This window comes from Amblyomma maculatum, chromosome 5 (assembly GCF_055883805.1).
Source record: "Amblyomma maculatum isolate TAMU_Amacu chromosome 5, ASM5588380v1, whole genome shotgun sequence".
NCBI classification, from domain to species: domain Eukaryota; kingdom Metazoa; phylum Arthropoda; class Arachnida; order Ixodida; family Ixodidae; genus Amblyomma; species Amblyomma maculatum.
In genome coordinates this window covers 92,570,080-92,589,941 of record NC_139348.1, presented here as the reverse complement: position 1 = coordinate 92,589,941, position 19,862 = coordinate 92,570,080, and positions in this window count along the sequence as shown.

Sequence of the window (19,862 nt, the reverse complement as noted above, 5' to 3'; positions counted from 1 at the left end):
AGTTTTGCCTCGTTTTACTCCCCGTACCCTGTATGACTTTCATTTCGTTCATGAAGCGCGAAAGCTAATGGGTGCCTTTCCATGTTGAGTTACCAGACGGAAGACATGCCTGCGGGTCTCTGTTGCCCGTAAAGCTTCAAACGGAGACTGCTTTTCTTCAGCAATTACCAGAGCGCTGGAAGTTGCTTGAGGAACTCCCAAGCGCACGCGGAGATCCTAGCTATCTTTGCAGGCTTTCCTTAGTTGTTCGCAACATACATTGTAGAATCAGGGAGCCATGTGCAATTTTTTTTATATGTGTGCATTATGAACTGTGAGTACAGATGACGAAGAACCGCCCCAAGACGTACCTGCAAGCCTGCGAGGCACGTTCATAAGAATGGCACGATCAAAACAAAGCGGTGTTCAAGACAAGTTTTGGTCTTCGATAGATTTTATATGATGAGCCCATGGGACTGTAAAGAACTGCACCTAGAAAACGATGCGGCCTAACAGAGGTTAAAGGCTGACCGTTAGGTCAGAGATGAAAATCTTTCAAATTCTTTCGAGCGAAAGGCAAAACGGCTTTTTTTTGTATGAGAGAGCATCATCTCCTCGTAACTTAAAAAAAAAAGCAATGTCATCTCGGCCTGCTTGTAAGGTAGACTGAATGAAGTCTGCTGTTTTGTCAGAAACCCATATGAAGACAACGCACGGATATAGTGGACAGTGTAAACTTTAAGGGAGCGTCTGTAGCAAGCCTGCCTTCACAGTTTTGAAACAAAATCTGTGTCTGTGACGTGTGCAGTTTAGAGGAATAGAAATGAGTAGCATCTGTCAAACTCTCGGTGGAGAGCTCAGTTTCATTAGACTTATTAAGAAAGTAAGGCTTATGTTAGTGGGATTTCAACAATGCTCAATAATCATCACTGGCTGTTTCCAAAGCCCAATACCTCGGTACCAATCACTGTTGCAAATTTAATTGCGTATATTGCTCACTTCTCTGCAGTACAGGAACTTAGGTTGGCTCAAAATATGGCGAAAGAAAGAGGCGTATGTTGTTAACACTAATAAATACACTTGGTGAGCTATTGGTCGCGAGGTGGGCATTCAGTGCCAGCCTCAGAAGGCTCGCGATGGCTCATACCGAGCACCGGACTGTTGCCTGCGCTACAAAAAATGTCATGGTACCTGTAGGCGAAAAACGCTTGAACACAAGGTCGCACACGATTGAATGAAATAAAGTGCTTCAAAACCTTTGCGCCTAATTTCACTTAGCTATAAAGATTTATAAGTGCCCATCTAATGCCGTCCTACTGTAATAGGGTAGTATCAACTTCACGACCACATTTTTCTTAGCAGTGAGTAAATGCTTTTAAAATCCTCGAGTCAGCTTTGTGGTTCCTTAAGAGTGTAAAAAATAAACTTGTACTGCGCAGACTGGAGCTATGGTCGTTACAAATATCCGGCGATGGGTAAGCTGCGGCTCGTTTTTTATAAAACAGTTAAACCAGGGCCTTGGTTCCGGTAAAGGACAGCTGCATTGGAGCGCGCAGCCATGAAGCGGACAACACCCTCACGAGTCAGCTGGCGCCCTTCCATTCGCGATAACACGGTGACGTAGCGTCCTTGCAAGCAATGAAGAACCGCCCTCTTCGAAGGCGGTGTGAGATGCATTTCGCCCATGTATAAAAGAAGCCAGGGATCACATAGCAGCATACCGGAACTAAAGGAAAATTGCGTACCCTGAGAGCCTAAGACGCGGGCGCAACCTTCTTTCCAGCTTAGTCGTGAGCGCCCCATAGATAACGATGTTCTTAACCGCATTTGCAATAATAGCATTCGCCTTTATTCCCGCACTTGAAGGGAACCAAACTTTTTTGGACAACAACCCCGAGCTCGGCGAATACCAGAACATCAGACAGGTGAGTCTATCTCCGGAACACAAAATCTCACTTCTTCCGTTTTCATTTCTTCGCCATAGATCTATAAGCGCATCTCTGTCCGTGTAAGATGCTATAAACAAACAACACAACTTTTGCGATGAGGGTTTTGTTTATGACGGGTGAGGAGAAAGCCTATAACGCGGTGATCACAAGACTAATTGTCTTTTTGAAAATTAAGTAAAACACTTTTCGCTAAATAAAAAATGCGAATTTCTGCTATGATAGTAGCAGAAATTTAAGAACGCGCGATAGGGACACTACTACATTTTATAACGAAAAACTCGTGAGGCGAATAAGCGTGATTTGTGGCTTTGAAAGAAAGCCAAAAGGATTTTATTTACACAGATTGCCAATTTTTCTATCTAGATTTTATTATTTATTCAAAATACTCAGAGGGTCCCAACTACACTGTAATACGCAAAGAATTATTATTAGACTGTTATGTCGAGTGGGAACTGCCAACGAAGCACGCAGAGAAATCTGCTCGTGCATTATTGTACAAAACAGGACTAGTAACATGAAAACCAAGGGTCATTTTACTGCTTCACTCATGACACAGAAAATTATGCCAAGTATATACCTAATTAAACTTGGAGAATATTAGGCAGCGAAGTATAAATCAACTGATAAATAGAAGCTCTAGATGGTGTATAACAAAATACAAGCAGCCAGTATGCGATGAACACTATTGCATTACCTGGCCCTTCGAGACCACAGGGTCATCAATGGCAGTGATTCTGTCAGGACGATATTTCGTATAGGCTGTTGCGAGTGGAAGCGCTCCCGAAAAAACCCGTGGTTCAACTGAATAAGATACTAAATGTTTACTCATTTTATAGACGAGTCAGTGCACGATAAGTTTCGGAAGTCAGAAGGGTGTTATGACGCTCTCTTCATGCACCCGTTGATTGTAGGCAGTCATAAACAAAGTTCATGTTCGAGTTGTTTTTCTGGTTATAAAACGCCACATAGATCGAAGTCAAGCAAGTGGAATAAATAGGCGTTGTGTGGTAATTGGATGGGTAAGGTGAATAAGTTGAGGACGAGAAAAATCTGGTTGTTATCGGTCATATTTCTAATGGCTCATCTCTATGAGTTACTTTCGATAATCAAATGCATACGAACCTTGGCGGAGATGTTACTTAGACACGTTTTGAAGGAAAGGTGAAAATTTAGATACTAACAAGCAAAAGTACCTGGCAATATAGTAAGGGCTTGTGTGCACAAGTGTCACAAATTAATGTGCGGGAAACAACACAGTTCGGCATTTGCGAGCATTCAGCGTTATGTGCGATAGTGAGAGTGGTTTGAATTGAAATTTGACTCGTTATGAAATTAAATCCTAATAAAGGGGAGCTAAATGTTCGGCACATCGGGCAGACGTCATTGAAGAGATGCTACGTGTCTGACTTTTGTCGCACATGTATGCTTGTTTCCTTAGCTTTTTTTTTATAAGTGCGCAAATTTTCAGGACGAGTTGTGAAAATGGGCGCGTGCAAAATTCCGCAGTTAGGGCAGTTTTAAGCTGGTGGATAAAGATTTGCTGTTTGACGTCAATTACGTTAATGAAGTTTCTGCGTTTGGTATTACCAGACACAGCAGTTGGATTATTATTCAAACCATGGCTAAAACACGTTGTTTTAACCCATGCTGGAATGCTTTGAGAAAAGGGTAAAAGCGTGTGTTCTGTGTTTTTTTTTGTATCTTCCTCTTGGCTCCGCACTCTAAGTTCCATTTATTTATTTAAAATACCCTCAGAGTACAGATGTAGTTACAGAGGGCAGGGGCGCATACGGAATATATATATATATATATATATATATATATATATATATATATATATATATATATATATATATATATATATATATATATATATATAACAGACGTGTACAAATCTCTGAAAAACAAAGCACACAAAAAAGAACAACGAGGTGCATGGGCACTTTAGGAAGGCGGCTTAGGTGTAAAAAAATAACAAAATATAAAAATTATGATAAGTAAAACAGTATACAATGACGATAAGCAAATAACCATAAAATAAGTTTTAATACAAGGCCAGAAAGAAAGTTTGTAGCGCGGATTTAAATTTTTCTTCTTCAGTTATATTTGTTAGGGATGCAGACAGGTTATTCCAATCATTAAAGGTTCGGGGAAGAAACGAGTTAGAATAGGCAACTGTGTTTGAGTGTGGATTGTTTACCTATTGACTATGGTTTCGGCGAAATGAAATGTAGGATGGTAGTTGAACCCACACGGAGTGCAATGTTGAGTTATGGTAGTATATTTTATGAAAAAGTGAGAGGCGGGATAGTTTTCTTCGAGTCGATAACAGCGGGAGATGGAAGCATGCTTTCATATTAGTAGCGCTAGCTGTCTTTTAATAGTTATTTAGGATGAACCGGGATAGAGTACCTGCTTCGGCTACGGCAGGCAGTGGGTTCGACTCCCATTGCCGGCCAGACACCCACCGGTTTCCTCAAATGGATACAAGTCACGGCACGGCCTGGTGCTCGGCTTACCAGGGCTCGTGGCTTGGAAAAGTAGCCCGTGTCTTCTAAGCCCAACTCTGTGACCAGTAACAAACGGCCACACAATGGGCTTTTGCCGCACAAGGCGGACCTATTTTTGTCCGATGGCGGAACTGATCACTGCCACATCGGAGCAACTATTTGAGACCTATGACCGTTTCAAAAACATTTCACCCCAAAGAGCCGAGCACAAGGCCGGGGGAAAGCTTGTACCCATTGAAAAGCCGGTAGGTATTCCGCGGCACCAGGAATCGAACCTGGTACCTTCCGAACACGAGGCGGATGCTCTGCCACAAGGCCACGCTGGTAGAGCACCACGCTGGTAGGCCAAATAAATGTATTCCAAGATATAGCCATTTGGTTCACATGAATAAGGCTGTTCCATTGTTTGTTCAAAGCAACCTTGAGTAGATGCTCTCAAGGTTGTACCTCCAGGTGGAGAGGAGGAAAGGAGGAGGCTCAGCCTAGTGCGTCCGTGTTTCTCTAAATCCGTCTCATATATTATAAGTAATTATGTTACCTTGCTTTCCTAAATAACGAAGCCTATCTAGAACCCACCTGTAATTTTAGTTAACCCGGCCCGTATGTACCTGTGGGATTTATTTACAAGACAATTTCAAGTTGGTGAGAAAATCGCCATTGATTCTCAACAATAAGTGGCTCGTTACCGGAGCGGTTTATCAATCACTCGCGTTGCGCCAGAATAATTGCTGCCATCAATATTTAGCGCACATAGTCAAAACTTCACGCCTGTAAAATCTTTCCTTCCTTTCCCGGGTTCTGAAAGCGACTATGAGATAAAGCAATACAATGTAAAGCGCCTTAGTCACAGCTACGGGAACAAGATCACCATTGAAGCACATATAAAAGCATTTGGTGACTTAGTGTAACGCCGTGAAATATGCGCTGGTTTACGAAAGTCAGTATGACTAACATGCATAAAGCCCAGCTATGATGACAAGCCTTTGAAGAGTGAACTCCTCGATGGAATTTGGTGCAAAGTGCCTGACATGGCGGCCTTTGTTTTTCTACAAATTCAAGAAGGTGCATGCGGTTTTGTGGAAAGTAAGTGGAACTCCCTTCTATAGTTTGCATATCATGTACACAACGTCACAAGTGCGAGCGATTCCTTTGTCCATGAGGGACACACAGACAGGCCGAAGGTGTTATTCCTCACATGGCGCCCATACGTGGCGCCCATAATGCCACCACCGGAAGCAGGCAGCGAAGCACTAGGAAGCAGCAGCGAGACAAAGGCCCTGCAGGCGGCAGTGCGCCTTGGTTTTATACCCGATTCGGGTCCAGTTCTCAGAGCCCGAGCGCAAGAGGGAAAGTGTAAACGGGGGCTGCGGTGGAAATCGAGGGTAAAGGCACGGGATTTGGATACATTTGGCTCGGGCCCCACATGAAGAGATAACGATTTCCAGTTCTTAAAAACAAAAAAAGCCTATTTGTTTACTACGGAACTCATGGCATTGCCAGAATAAGTCAGGGGGAAAAGCTCATGCTTCGAGACTACTACTCCATGAAATCCCACAAGGAGTATACATTTTTTTATGCTATGACTATGCACCTTCCACTTTTATTACTTAAAGTAGGCTCTGCTGAGTCACTTCTCGATATTTGCGCGAAACAAATGCGTGAATTGTCTCAGCAGAAACCTTCCAGCTTCAATGAACTCTAATTTGTCTATCATTATTCCAGTGTTTTCCTTTTAAAGGAAAACTACAGCTAATGTACCGAAACTACAAATCTGACCCATATTTTGGAGGCACAACAAAGTGCGTCAGTGCCAGTCAATACGACCCCGTGAGGAAGGACATGACAAAAATGACAATCTCATATGGCGGCAAGAAGCGGTAAGTGGGGATGGTTGCTTGATTTTTTTCATCGTATACTTATTGAGGGGTCTTCGCTTTCGGTAGCAAGTTAGCACGAAGTAGGTATAGAAGGATAATGTCTTTGTCAAGGTCATTTTTTCAACTCTTTATAACGCATGCCATTGGGTTTGTTGGTTTTCCTTTATTGAACAAGCGCAAAAGAACAGAAAGGGCAAGAACTATGAGAACTACAGTACTGAACATCGTTCTTGGAGTGGCGCCTCTACTATTTGTAACACGACTTTCGATTGTGGTGGCTGTAACTCAACGAACTTTCAGGAGGCATGTAACGCCATTGTAGGACTGCGTTGTTTCGAGATACTTAGCACTACAATCTATGGTGCGGCATCACCATAGTAGTCAGGTGACCATTGACCACTCTGACCGTTGGTAACCTTGACCTTCGGCCTTCACTTCTGATGTAATTGATGACGTCATTGGTGGCGCCACATGGGACATCACTACTTAATGTTCTGCTTTATATCAGATATAGCTCGTCCCCAAAATTAGCGGGGGCGACAGTGGTAGCGAAATTATCGATTGTAGTGCGTAGGGGAGCACAATTATTCGTTATTACGGCCGTGATCAAGATGGTGCCAGCTCTCCTTTACCTTTCGAAGTGCTGCAAACTTTAGATAGATGTAGTACAGGGGCGACATAGAGAGCAACGGACTTTGAAGTGCTGCCATTGTATACGCGTCCATTGCACAACCGTAAGAAACAGCACAGCGTCCCCGCTGATATCGGGCTGTGCCTAAAAATGAACCACATTCGGAATCGCTGTTTTACGTGCGTCGATGCGTTACTGTTAGCTATATCAAAGTCGGCGAAGACGAGTAGAATTCTTTCGGGAACTTTTCTGGTACTCAAAGTTTGCCCCAAAATTTGCAATTTGCCAACGTTACAACGGGTAATGTCCAATCCGAATGTAAATGCAGACCGTTTTAGTGGGGTTTTTTTCTTCCTTATATATGTGTGCCAGTTAATATTAGACTCCTTTTCGAGGACTTGATAGATATAGTAGTCAGAGCAATGGACTTTATATGTTGTACCTGAATGTTTAGTTATGGACATATAAGCAGTTTAAAACATTAGGCAAAGAACTAGTTTAATATAGCCTCAAGGTAAGTATAATCCGTGAGGAACAAGCACGAATCTAAGCTATGAGCATAGGTATGTAAACCGAAGCACACAGATCTAGATTTAACCCCCAGTTGAGGTGTAGGTGGTTTCAAAAAATGTACATCTTTTCTTGGTGTTTTGTACTACAGTTTCCTTTATTATTCCTCATTTTGCCTCGGCATCATGTCCTATTAACCTGAACCAATATAAAGCTCAGGGCGAACTCCGCATAAAGCATGGATGCGAGCTGATAGCATAGCGAGCACGGTTTTCCTAGTTCACTTATTATTCAGTTTTGTATCCACTACTGCTTATCATATAGCGGATAAAGTCACTTCCTCGTTTCACTGATGTACACTTTGTATTTTTTGCACTGGGAGCAGAAAATAAAACTTTTATAAGGATTTCTAAAATCGATATGCTTAGCAGATTTAAAACAAATACCCAAGAAATCAAGAAATAGGAATTAAAACGTCCAACGCAGTTGAAGAGGGCCACCGGGATCAGGTCGAATATTTATTCACAGTATTCTCCGGCGTCTCTTTGACCGTCATCAATGATCATGTCTACCTTTATATTGCGCTGTATAGAATTTGTGAAGTTGCCAGTAATTACGCAGCTGGTGGCATATTTAGGGAGTTGATAGAGAAAATAAGGGGTTATCAAAGCTCTGGCGTTAAAGTGACGAAACGGCCTTAACTCCTCTACTGTCCATTGCACTGAATGCGGATCCCTGGTTTGTGTGCGTGGGCTGGGCTAGTCGCTTAACAACCAATTCCTTAACTAGGGCCTCTGTTATCTCAGGCACCCTTACCAGTAAACAGCGGAACCGACTATGTTGTGCAAACGATCATTTGACCTCGCTTTAACCGATCCCTACGGCTGTGCCTACGTGTCCTAGAAGAAGCAGGTCTGAATCAAGAACCAAAGATCTTGAGGGGATCGATTCTCATGTCACTGTCCCACAATAAAGGAAGGGCTCGAGTAGGCAGCTCCTCTCTTCTTGGACATGTCAGGCGGTCACGTAACGTCTCACAGCTTGTCAGCCAATCACTGCCCGGAATTTTCGATCTGCCAACTACACTCTGCCAAATGTATCTGTAATTTTTTTGCGCTGATTATTTATTTATCTATTTATTTCAGTTTACTCAGGGCCCAAGGACCTTACAGAGGGGAGTGGGTTACAATAAACGAAAAAAAAGGACAGCAGTCAGTAATAAAATAAATGTGAACAGTAGTAGGGGCTGGCACAATTAAGCAAGTTATAACAATATAATAATACAAATAATAGCTACTGGCACAAAAGTATGATAAAAATTTATAAGCACTTAAATATACCACGTAAACAAAACAGTATAAACAATTTTACATGCAGGCAGGAAAAACAGTTGCGGAAATATACCATCATATACTTAATCAGCAGCACAGTTTGGGGGAAAAAAAGGAAAAAAAGTTCATTAGAACGGCAGATGAACTGAAGATACTAAACAAATGGCAGTGTGGAAGAATTCAATCTACTATGTTAACATCAGGTTAGCTAAAGCAGATTTAAACGCAATATGATCATTTATATTGACAACCGATGGGGAATGCGATTCGATTGTGCGGATGTGCTGGGGATAAATGAGTTGTAGAAGTGATTTGTTTGGCACGAAGGAATACTAACTTTATGACAGTGATCGATCCGAGCAGACATGTTGCAAGGTGGCGTTATGAGTTTTCTCTTAAGGATGGGGTTATCATAGTAGACCTTATAAAATAGACAGGGACGGAATATATTTCTACGTTGAGACAGTAATGGCAGTGATAAGCTTGATTTCATAGCAGTGACTACAATTACGATGATAGTTAAATTAATTTTCCGCATTGTTATTAATGCTGTTGTCTCATAATAAGAATAATCAATAATCACAAAAGTGCCACCAAAGCTGATCATTCAATAACTGAAATGGTATCTTTGTTTTGAAACCTCATATCTACTTCACAGCAAATTATTTTAAGAAGTACTAGTCCTTTTTACCAAATGCACTCTTTTAAAAATGACAGGTTATAATTAGCGAAGTTATGTTAATAACAAAATCGCCATTTATTTACACAGGCAGGCGAAAATGACTTTCTCATCGGGGCCCGGATATGATGTGAAGAACCGTGTTACCCTGAAATACCTTGATGGTAAGTATACCGCTTCGTCATTGTATCATTAGACAATTGTTTGTTTGCTTGAAACTGCGCACCGCAGGATTCTGCACTCACTAAATAGTGTTCATGAGTATCACTTTTCTCTGTAAGCAGGCTAAATGCCATTCGCCATCTGGAGGTGTATGAGGGAATTATGATAAGCACTTAGTTTTGCAGGAATGTGTATACCTTGACATATCATTACAGGCTGCTTTATTATCTTCTCAGAATGCATACAATTTTCGCTGTCCGCACAGCTAGATCAAGCGTAACTTCCTGACATAATGCAGCACTTACTGCAGCATGGTCGGCGATAATTTACTTCCGGCTATGATTTTTAGCAAATGTGACTTTCGAAAAAGCTCTTGATGAATGGCAGCTCGTGTGGTTCTTAATAATAACTGCAACAGAAAAAGAAGCAGAAGATGTTACACCAAAGAGGTCCCATGGTCAAGCTTTTTATGCTTCTACACTACACGGTGTTTCCTTTCCTACTAATTCCGCGATGCTGATTCAACCAGATTGAGATCCAGGAGATCGCGAATTCGTGATAGCTACTTCATGCATCACGTCGTCTTATCTTAAACTTCCTTTGCATGTTCCAGAAATCAGCGTAGTGTTCGAAGGCTCGTGGAGTACATCTGTAAGATGCCTGCAAACCGAAACGCAGAAAACAAACTCAGAAAAAGACCCACAAGTGTTTCTAAAATTTTGCTGAAATTTTTCTGAGGGAACGCGCCTTAGCCAGAAATCGGGGGTGGGAGTCTGGTTCCAACTATTTTGCCCGATATGCCCTGGCCGAGTGCTCTGTACAACAGGGAGGGCGATTGTACGTACACTGTACGAGTCTCATTTTCCATTTTTAATTGTATTTTAGTGAAAAAGAAAAACTCAGAAGGGGAGGAGGAAAAAAGAAAGCGGGCAATTACAAGTTTAAAGATTCTCATTGGTTACTGATACGATGTACCGCTACTTCGATGAAGTTGTATACACAAGTTATCGACTACTCTCTTGTATTAGCTTGATAAAAGACCCGTGTAAACAAGTATAAGCTCTTAACGAATCCATTCTGCTTGCTATGGTTGCTTAACAGGATCCAGTTAAACCTGCGTGAACTTCGAACGGTATCAATCCGGTGTCTACACATGTCGACCCTTTGGAGCGCAGATCTTTCCAGTACGAGCAGTCACCTGAAGCCAGCTAAACCTATCCGGGCTCAAAACGGTATCGTTCTTGCAGATGTGGCCATTTAGCCAACAGCAAAATATGAACCATAAACGCGAACTGAGACGATTGAAGAACAACGTTAATAAATATTGCACAAGAAAGTAGAATGAAGGAAAGACATTCACAAGACACTAACAAGAAACGAATACGATATTAGAGCTCTAATCTGGTCAGTGAATATAGAAAACGCGCACTGTATACTTGCAACAGGTATTATATGATTCAACAATTACTGAAATACGTTTGAAGGCAGAATACAGAAAAAGGTCAACTAGAAAGAAACTGTCGGCAGCCATATTGTTGAGCTCAACCACAGGTAGTGGTTGAATACATACACAATGCTTTCAAAGAATACTACGTTTTTGAACGGAACAAGCATAAAATATTGCTAAGGCTGAGGCCCACCAAAATACACTCTTAAAGGTCTCCAAATATTTGCAATAAAATAGGCGGTCGCTTACATATGTGGATATGAAGTGAGGAAACTCGAGTAGTATATAAACTGTATTCTTAACAAACAGAAGAAAAACGTTTTCAAAAGACATCATTTTTTCTTCCCCAATCATGTACACCTATTTTCCACCTAGAGTATTTACACTATCTCGTGCCTCGTGCTGCGAATATAGATTCGTCATGTCCAGAACTTGCATATTATCATTTCCAAACCACGAGCAAGCACTTATGCAGTTGCGGTGAAGAACGCATTCTCAATGTTTTCAAAGCTGCCACATTGATGGGTGCAGTAGCGCTCCGTGACTGCCTTCAGCGTATGAAAGAGCCCTGAACAAGAGGGGGGGGGGGGGGGGGGAGGGGGGAGGGGTTACAAGTCGAAACATTGGCTTAACCTGCGAAATGAGACTTCCACCCCTCTACCCTTGTTTAGTGCTCTTTCTATTGTGTAAGCCATCTTCTTGCTCTCGTTCTACCTGCCTTTAACTTAGTGTGTGAAATGATGATTGAGCCGTCCGAATTGAGCTGCCCACTTACACGAAATATCGCAACGCGAATCTGAAAAAAATTGCTATGATCAGCTTCGGTTAGAACTAGTGTCAAGTGCCGAGGCGCGCGGCGTGCATAAATATACATTTGAGATTGAAGTCAGCAATGGTGTCTCGCCGCACAGCTGCTCACGGGTTAACCTACTTCCCATGTCAGTTGACCTTTGACTTTGACTTTCAACTTGACCTCTACCTCGACCTCTACCTGACCGTGACTTAGGTACCCAAAGTGGTTGTGGCTTAACTTCCAACTTGACCTCGATGCTCTCTGAAGGTCGTCTAGAGCACACGGGGCCTTGTTTTTACCTCACGAAATGAAGGTATCCCTTCAAAAAAGCATGAATGTTATCTGAAAGGAGCAAAACATTTTTATGTAAGCATTCGACCAGGAAACGATTGCCTGTCAACTTATAGTTTCGTGTATTTAGACCTTCTCCCTTAGCGTTCGCGCAACTAAGATGGAATTGCCCTACGATGAATTTCGAACCAAACTGTTTGGCTCTAAGAGAACGCTTCTTAACACAGATTGCTTTTCAGTAAACACCACATCGTTAAATCAAAGCATCCATCTCTTTCAGGAGCGCGAGAGGAGTTGAGCGTGACTACCGCTTACATTGAGTGCAACAAGTGCCACCTTCTTCGCAGCGACTATATAGACGGAGGTAAAGCACTCCTTCTTTAAACATTGCATGTTTGGCGACTCTGTTTTTTATCTTCACTTAAACCAGCGCAGGAACACGTGACAAACACAGCGACTGGACACTCACGGCACTCAATCAGCACCGTGTTTGTGCTTTCTGTGTCTTTATGCTGTGCCCATGCTCTGTTTTATGAAAACATGCTCCTTAATCTAATTTGCCTAATATTTCTCCAGCCCCAAACAATATAATTTCAATGCCTGAGCAACTAGTTGTTGGGATTCCTGCCGCGGCAGTTGGATATGGCTGCCAGCACAGCAAAGCCTTTAGTGTAACACAGCTGGAATTAACACCAGCCCTGTACTTACAGCAGCTATTGTGTGGTGACGAACACCCGACCGGTATGTCTTGCTGGTGCTGTTTACAGCGTAAACTGATAAATTCGACGCTCTCTCCATCACACATTGACACAGTCTACTCAAGACTGCGCATCAAATTCGTTTCATCCAGGTAAAAATGGCGGTGCGCAGAAAGCGTGAGGGCAATTAGGGTGGAGCTAAAAAATGCTCCGTTATGTATAAGAGTAACCAGGAGCAGAGCATGCTTCATTCTATGCGACTTTTTTTTCTATACGAGTCTACAAAGCATGTTTGGTTTGGTTTGGACGTCCCAAAGCGACTCAGGTTATTAGAGATGCCGTAGTGGAGGGCTCTAGAAACTTCGAACACTTTAAAGTAATGACAAATAATCATTCGTGTATTGAATAAGAAGGGAGTATGTATAATTAGAGAGTATGTATGTATTAGAGATGCCGTAGTGGAGGGCTCTAGAAACTTCGAACAGTTTAAAGTAATGACAAATAATCATTCGTGTATTGAATAAGAAGGGAGTATGTATAATGACGCGTCTTAACAATGATTAAGCTTTTTTCTTTTATTTCCCAACCGCCCACAGAAAATTAAACTGCACAATCTCGTGTTATTTTGATTAGGATTTACGATTGAAAGTAAATCAATAAAATATTACAACAAAATGTGCCAATAACATGCAGGTGCCGGCTGCATGTTGTGGATCCCGGAGTACGCGCTGAATGACAATAATACATGTTGCCATTATGTCTACGACCTCCTCTGTGGCACTTCAGAAAAATACCTGATCTACGAGGGTTGCCAGTGAAGGACAACAAAGACATCCACCAACTCGAAATTTCATTTTTTTTCTAGTAGTTACATTAGACCACGTGCAACATAATATACTACTTGGAAGCAGAGTTTTGAAATAAAGAAGCATAAAAAAAAGGTGCGTTTTTTATAGATCTTTCGAACCATATACGTGCGATGAGGGTCATTTGGTACAATACGAGCCTTTACGAGACGATTTTCTGAGGGCCAAGTAACATACACAAAAAAAGGAAGGACGAAACCCGACGTTCAGCTTCAGTCTGTTTAAAAACGTAGAAGCATGGTCCTTCGCACTAAGAGTTGACACGATAGTGCCTTTAATCCCGCCTTTTCTTTTATTTTTGTACTATTGTCATAATATTGAAACTTTTAATTTGTAGCATTTAATTGTAACTATTTACTATAACTTCGTCGTCGCGGTGGCGTAGAGGTAGAACATCCGCCTCACGTGCAAGAGGACAATGGTTCGTATCCCGGTGACGCGCAATTTGCCACCGGATTAAAAAGAATGGAAAACAAAATCCGCATGGTGAAGGAATTGCATGAACGGGTTTGCGGAGCGACCTATCTGGTGAACACCACCGGGAAACGCACTCCCTCACAAGAACAAGGTTTGGCCACCCTGCTGTAGTAATTGGCCGCAACCTCTTATGAATACTCCGCAAACGCCTGGCCCTCAGTCCCCAGCGTCTTCGAAGCAAGTGATCTCTGCGGCGGTCAGACCGCAACACAGCAAAGGATGCTAAAAATCTCTGACCTCGGATAGGCCGCATTGGAAACTAACCCTGGAAACGCTTATTTCTAGAACCCAAGCTAGTGAGGCTAGTCGAGCGGTACTGCTAGATGAATTAGAGAGTATGAAATGGGATGGATGGTGGGATGCGAGGTTAGGAGACCAAATAAAGCATATACTGTACTGAAGGGCAGACATGTATTGTGTTATCGAGGTTTACCGGAGAGACGAGAGAGAACTAGGAGTCGTTTTCTTTGTCAATACGAACACAGCTGGTAATGTATAGGAATTCTACAGCAATATTGAGAGGGTGGCAGGCATCGTAATTAAGCTTAATAAGCGGTAAAAACTGAGTGCTGTACATGCTTATGCGCCTACATGTAGTCATGATAACCAAGCAGTCGAAAGCTTCTACGAAGATGTAGTATTAGCAATGGGCAAATTAAAGACGAAGTATACCTTACTCATGGGTGACTTCAATGCGGATGTAGGGAAAAAGTAGGCTTAAGACAAGGCAGTGGGTGACTATGGCATTGAATCTAGGAATAGCAAGGGGAGTTCCTAGTTGCGTCTGCAGACCGCAATAACTTAATATTCATGAATACTTTCTTCAGCAAAAGGAAGATCAGGAAGTGGACATGGAAATGCCCTAACGGGGAGACTAAAATGAAATTGCTTTCATCCTGTTCACTAACCCCGGCATTATGCAGGATATAGAGGTAACCGGAAAGGTGCGATGCAGTGACCACAGAATGGTAACATCTCGAATCAGTCCATATCTGAAGAGGGAGTGAAACTGATTAGTAAGAAAGAAGTCCATCAAAGAATTAGTGGTAAGGGGGAGGGTAGGAAAATTCAAAATATCGCTACAGAATATATATTCAGCTTTAATCTAGGATCATGACCTGACCCTGGCAGCGATGAACAATAATTTCAGAGATATCATTACTGAGATCACGGTGGAAAGAGGCGGTGCGATAGTTAGATAGGATACAGGTATACGGTCAAAGAAGACGAAATATTCGACTAAGAAACGAAAAGTATGAAAGCTTTGAACCCTAGAGACACAATAGATTTGGCAGAGATATCAAATCTAATCAACAAGCGTAATGTTGCCGACATAAGGAAGTATAACATGGGGAAAATATAGCATGCTGTAAGGACCGCGGACAGCCTAAAAGCGGTGAAGAGGAAATTGGGCATAGGAAAAAAGTTAAATGTATGCTCTAAGAGACAAGAGGGGTAATGTCATCACAAATATAGACAGGATAGTAAAATAGCCAACGTGGTCTATACTGAGTGGTACAGTAGCCGAAGTAGTCAGGACAATAATGAGATTGACGGTAGGGAAAAGCAGTCAGACGTTCCACCAGTGACGAATGACGAAGTTAAGAACGCATTAGAAACTTGAAAAGTGGAAAGCAGCTGGAGAGGATCAGGTAACTATAGATTTGCTGAAGGAGTGGGGTTGGTGGGGGGGATATCTTGCTTGGAAAACTGGCCACCCTATATAGCAATGGCTTGTATCATCGGCGGTACCGGAGCCATGGACAAACGCTAACATTATTTATTTCATAAGGGGCGCTAAGGACTTGAAAAAGTATCAGTTGACTGTCTGTTACGTGCAAAATGTTTACTCGGGTAATCGCTAACAGAACCAGAGCAATCGTATGCTTCAATCAAGAAAAAGGTCAAGCACGTTTTTAGAAAGTGTACTCCACTATCCATCATATCCATTCCATCAACCAGGTAATAGAGAAATGCTCAGAATATAACCAGCCCTTATACATAGCATTCATTGATTACAAAAAAGCATTTGACTCAGTAGAAACCTCGGCAGTTATGAAGGCATTGCGAAGTCAAAATGTCGACAAGCCGTATCTGAATGTATTGGAAGATATCTATAATTGCTGCACCGCAACCATAGTTCTGCTTAAAGAAAGTGACAAATTTTCATAAAATGATGTTCGGCAAAAAGACACGATCTTCCCTATGCACAGCTTGTTTAAAGGAACGCCGTTCAGGAGTGCATGCTATCGGGCTTATTGGTTCTGCATGTTTCAGAAGAAATTAGCACTTACACTTGAACGAGGACTGAAGGAAACGTATACTACGATTTACAACCGCTCGTGTGTGTTTTCTTCTGTCCTCGTCCAAGTGGTAGCGCTAATTGCTTCTTAAATATGCTTACAAGAAGTATTCCGAGACTTAGAATTTGAACTATTAAAGATAAGGGTTGATGGGGAATACTTAACTTATCTGCGATTCGCTGATGACAATGCCTTTGCTAAGTAACTCAGGAAATTATCTCTAAAGAATTATTATTCACCTAGAGAGGTACAGCAGATAAGTGGACTTGAAAATCAATATACAGAAGACAAAGGTCGTGTTCAGCATCATCTGGAAAGGACCGCAGTTCGCAATAGGTAGCCATCAACCATCCAGAAAACTTCCCTTGAAAACAGCAATATGCTGTGGAGTATGCGTAGTACCGAAGTTTCTAGATACTACCTAGAAGGAAAGCTGGCGGCTCTACATTTCATCCCCTACGGATGCCCATGCCGTGCTGGGAAGAAAAAGCTTCGGCTGGAGCTCGCTCACTGTTTTACAATTGTGTGGAGTAATGTTGACGGCCTTGGGATTTTTACCATGCTCTGACATCACATAGCATCTTCACATAAAGGCTGCACACAGACAAAGAAACTGGACAAACGCTGAGGTTAAGCGCTTAACCTCAGCGTTTGTCCTGTTTCTTTGTCCGTGTACAATTAATCAGTGCAGCATTTATGAGAAGATGTTCTAACTAGCCCAGTTCCAAGCACTTCATCACACAGCACACTGACACTTCTACGTTTCATAGCCATCGAAATGCAGCTGTCGGCGGTCGGGTTTGAACTCGGGTACTCCGGTACAGTAAACAGATATCTTAACCACTCCGGCACCATGCAAGATCATTGCTTCATTTGCAAGAACAGTGTTCACGTTTTGCATATTTAACTAGGCAGCTAACCAAAATAAAAAACCCCTTGCACAAGTACGGATTTCCATACTGTGTACATGCAGTTACCATGCCACTGCATTGAAATATTATCATCGGCTAAGAATGAGCCGACATTGCGGTCTTATGAACTGCCATCTACTGGTTTATTTCGGCCGAGGCCAGAAAGCTGGGTTATTTTGCGTGAATACAGAATTCAATGCCAAACGGTAGCTCCTAAATTATACTTTTTTAGGCGTTAAGAACTTCTTCAAAGGATATTCGCACAAAAATATTTTCTATAAAACGCTAAAAAATTCTCGCCTTTAAGCTACAGTTCGCGACAAAAGAAAGCCCTCTCTCACCATGGACAAATTCGGCGCTCGTTTACATCTGTTACAATTTCTGCTCATTTATTGCAGTAGCATATTTTATAGCAGAACATTTTCTTGCAATGTTTTTACAAATATTTATACTTCTACAGTCGCAGTTAGGTTTAGCAGCCAAAACAGACAAGTGCCCTCTATTTCTGGCGTTCCCAGGGAGTGTGTAGTGCCGGCTTAAATAATCGAATAGCGTTTGGCGCCAGCTTTCCCTCTAGGTAGTGTTTAGATACACTATGGACCAGAAGGAACGCTTTAATTATGGCCGCCCTCAGATTAAAGGTTACTGATAGTGCTTTGATTTTTTTTACGCTTCGCCGAGAGAGGCCAGAAATATCTTGAAACCATAACGCACTACCAAAACATTTTTGTCATAGTACCACGCTACACGAATTGAAGCTAAAGTTCAGTCCATGGAACTCCAGAGTCAACGTGTTCTAAGTGTGGCATGCGTAACCGGACGGTAAGACAATGAATCAACTGCATTTGGCTTGCAAACTCTTTCGAAGCGAAAATAGCACAGTAGGATGTGTTCTATATACAACATAGCTTCATAATGTGGACCAAGCATATGTTATGAAGGACGCACCAGCGATAAGAAGGGTCCTCAAGCTATGAAATGTCCAGACCAGCGGTTCAAGCAAACCAACTTAGAGACGGCATAAGATTTCCGCAGACATTGTTTGGCGATCTCAATCTACCACGTCGATTCGACACGAAAGGGACGACCTATTTTTTCATTTTCATCAAAGGTCGGATATGTCACTCCAGTGGAACATTATACTTGCTCATATCGAGATATGAAATGAACAGGGTTCTATAGAACCTGCTAATAATGTATTCTCCATTATTATTCCTAATATTTAGTAGTAACTCGACTCAGTAAAGCTGGGTTCGATTGTAAAGTTGGCTCGTGTTCAGGTTGCACGCCGCTTTTTAACTAGTATATATAGAGTATTAAGTGCTCAGAACACATTTAAGCTGTATTGGAGAAGTAAGCTTTAATGAAAATTATACGAGGCAGGCATCCTGCGTACATGTGGAGTTTGGTGTAAGTTATAAGGAAAGCCCACATTTACAATAATAGCTGCTCTATTGGATTCGCATCATGTATTTATAAGCAAGCCCTTAATAAAGAACAAAATGCCCGATAGCAGCGGCATCTTGTAAGCCACGAATTCCAATACAGCGAGGTCAGAATATTTTGAATTTAACCATGAATCTGCTGGAGCAAAGTATATCTATATAACACAGTTCGGTACGTCTTGTGTGGCAAAACGCTTCACAACTTCGTCTGGGTATATCATTTGCAAAACTGTAGCTTTTGTAAGGGTTTTTTTTTGTGTCATTTATATATTGATTTGTCTTTAACCTCAGGGCCGTACCGGCACTTCCGAGGAGAGTGGGCCAAAAACAAATACAAAAACAAATGTAAAAATCGCGTACATAAATAATATATCCTATGTATACAATACTAGCTATCAAATTGGCAATAGTTGTATTAGTAAACACATAACTAGTAGTGCTTATACAATGCAAGCTAAAGCTTTGCGAAAATTATTTGAATCAATATTAGACATAATTTCATTTGAAAGATCGCGCCATTCTTTGGAAGTATGGGGAACAAATGAGCGTAAAAAAGAATCTCTCTTGCATGAGGGGATGGCTACTATACTTTGCATGGAGGATCAATGCGATGCGATATGTAATAGGGTCTCTGAAGAAAATTGCTGTTTAAGATGAAATGATTATTTAATTTGTGGAATAGGGTTAGCCAGCACGCATTTCGTCGTGCAGCCAATGATGAAAGACTCAATACAGTTTTAATTTCTGTGATGCTTGCTCCTCAGTTATAATTAGAAAGAATGAAACGAGCAGAGTCATTCTGAACGCGTTCAATTGCAGTATTCATGGCTATGATCCCAGACTGCTGCTGATTATTCTAACTTTTGAAGAATTAAAGTTTTTTTGAAGGACTGCTTTCAAAGTAAATGGGGCGCGTGAAAAATTACGTCGCAGATAACCTAGCGTTTTGTTAGCGTTTTTGATGACATAATGTATATGAAGCCTCCAAATTAGGTCGGATGAA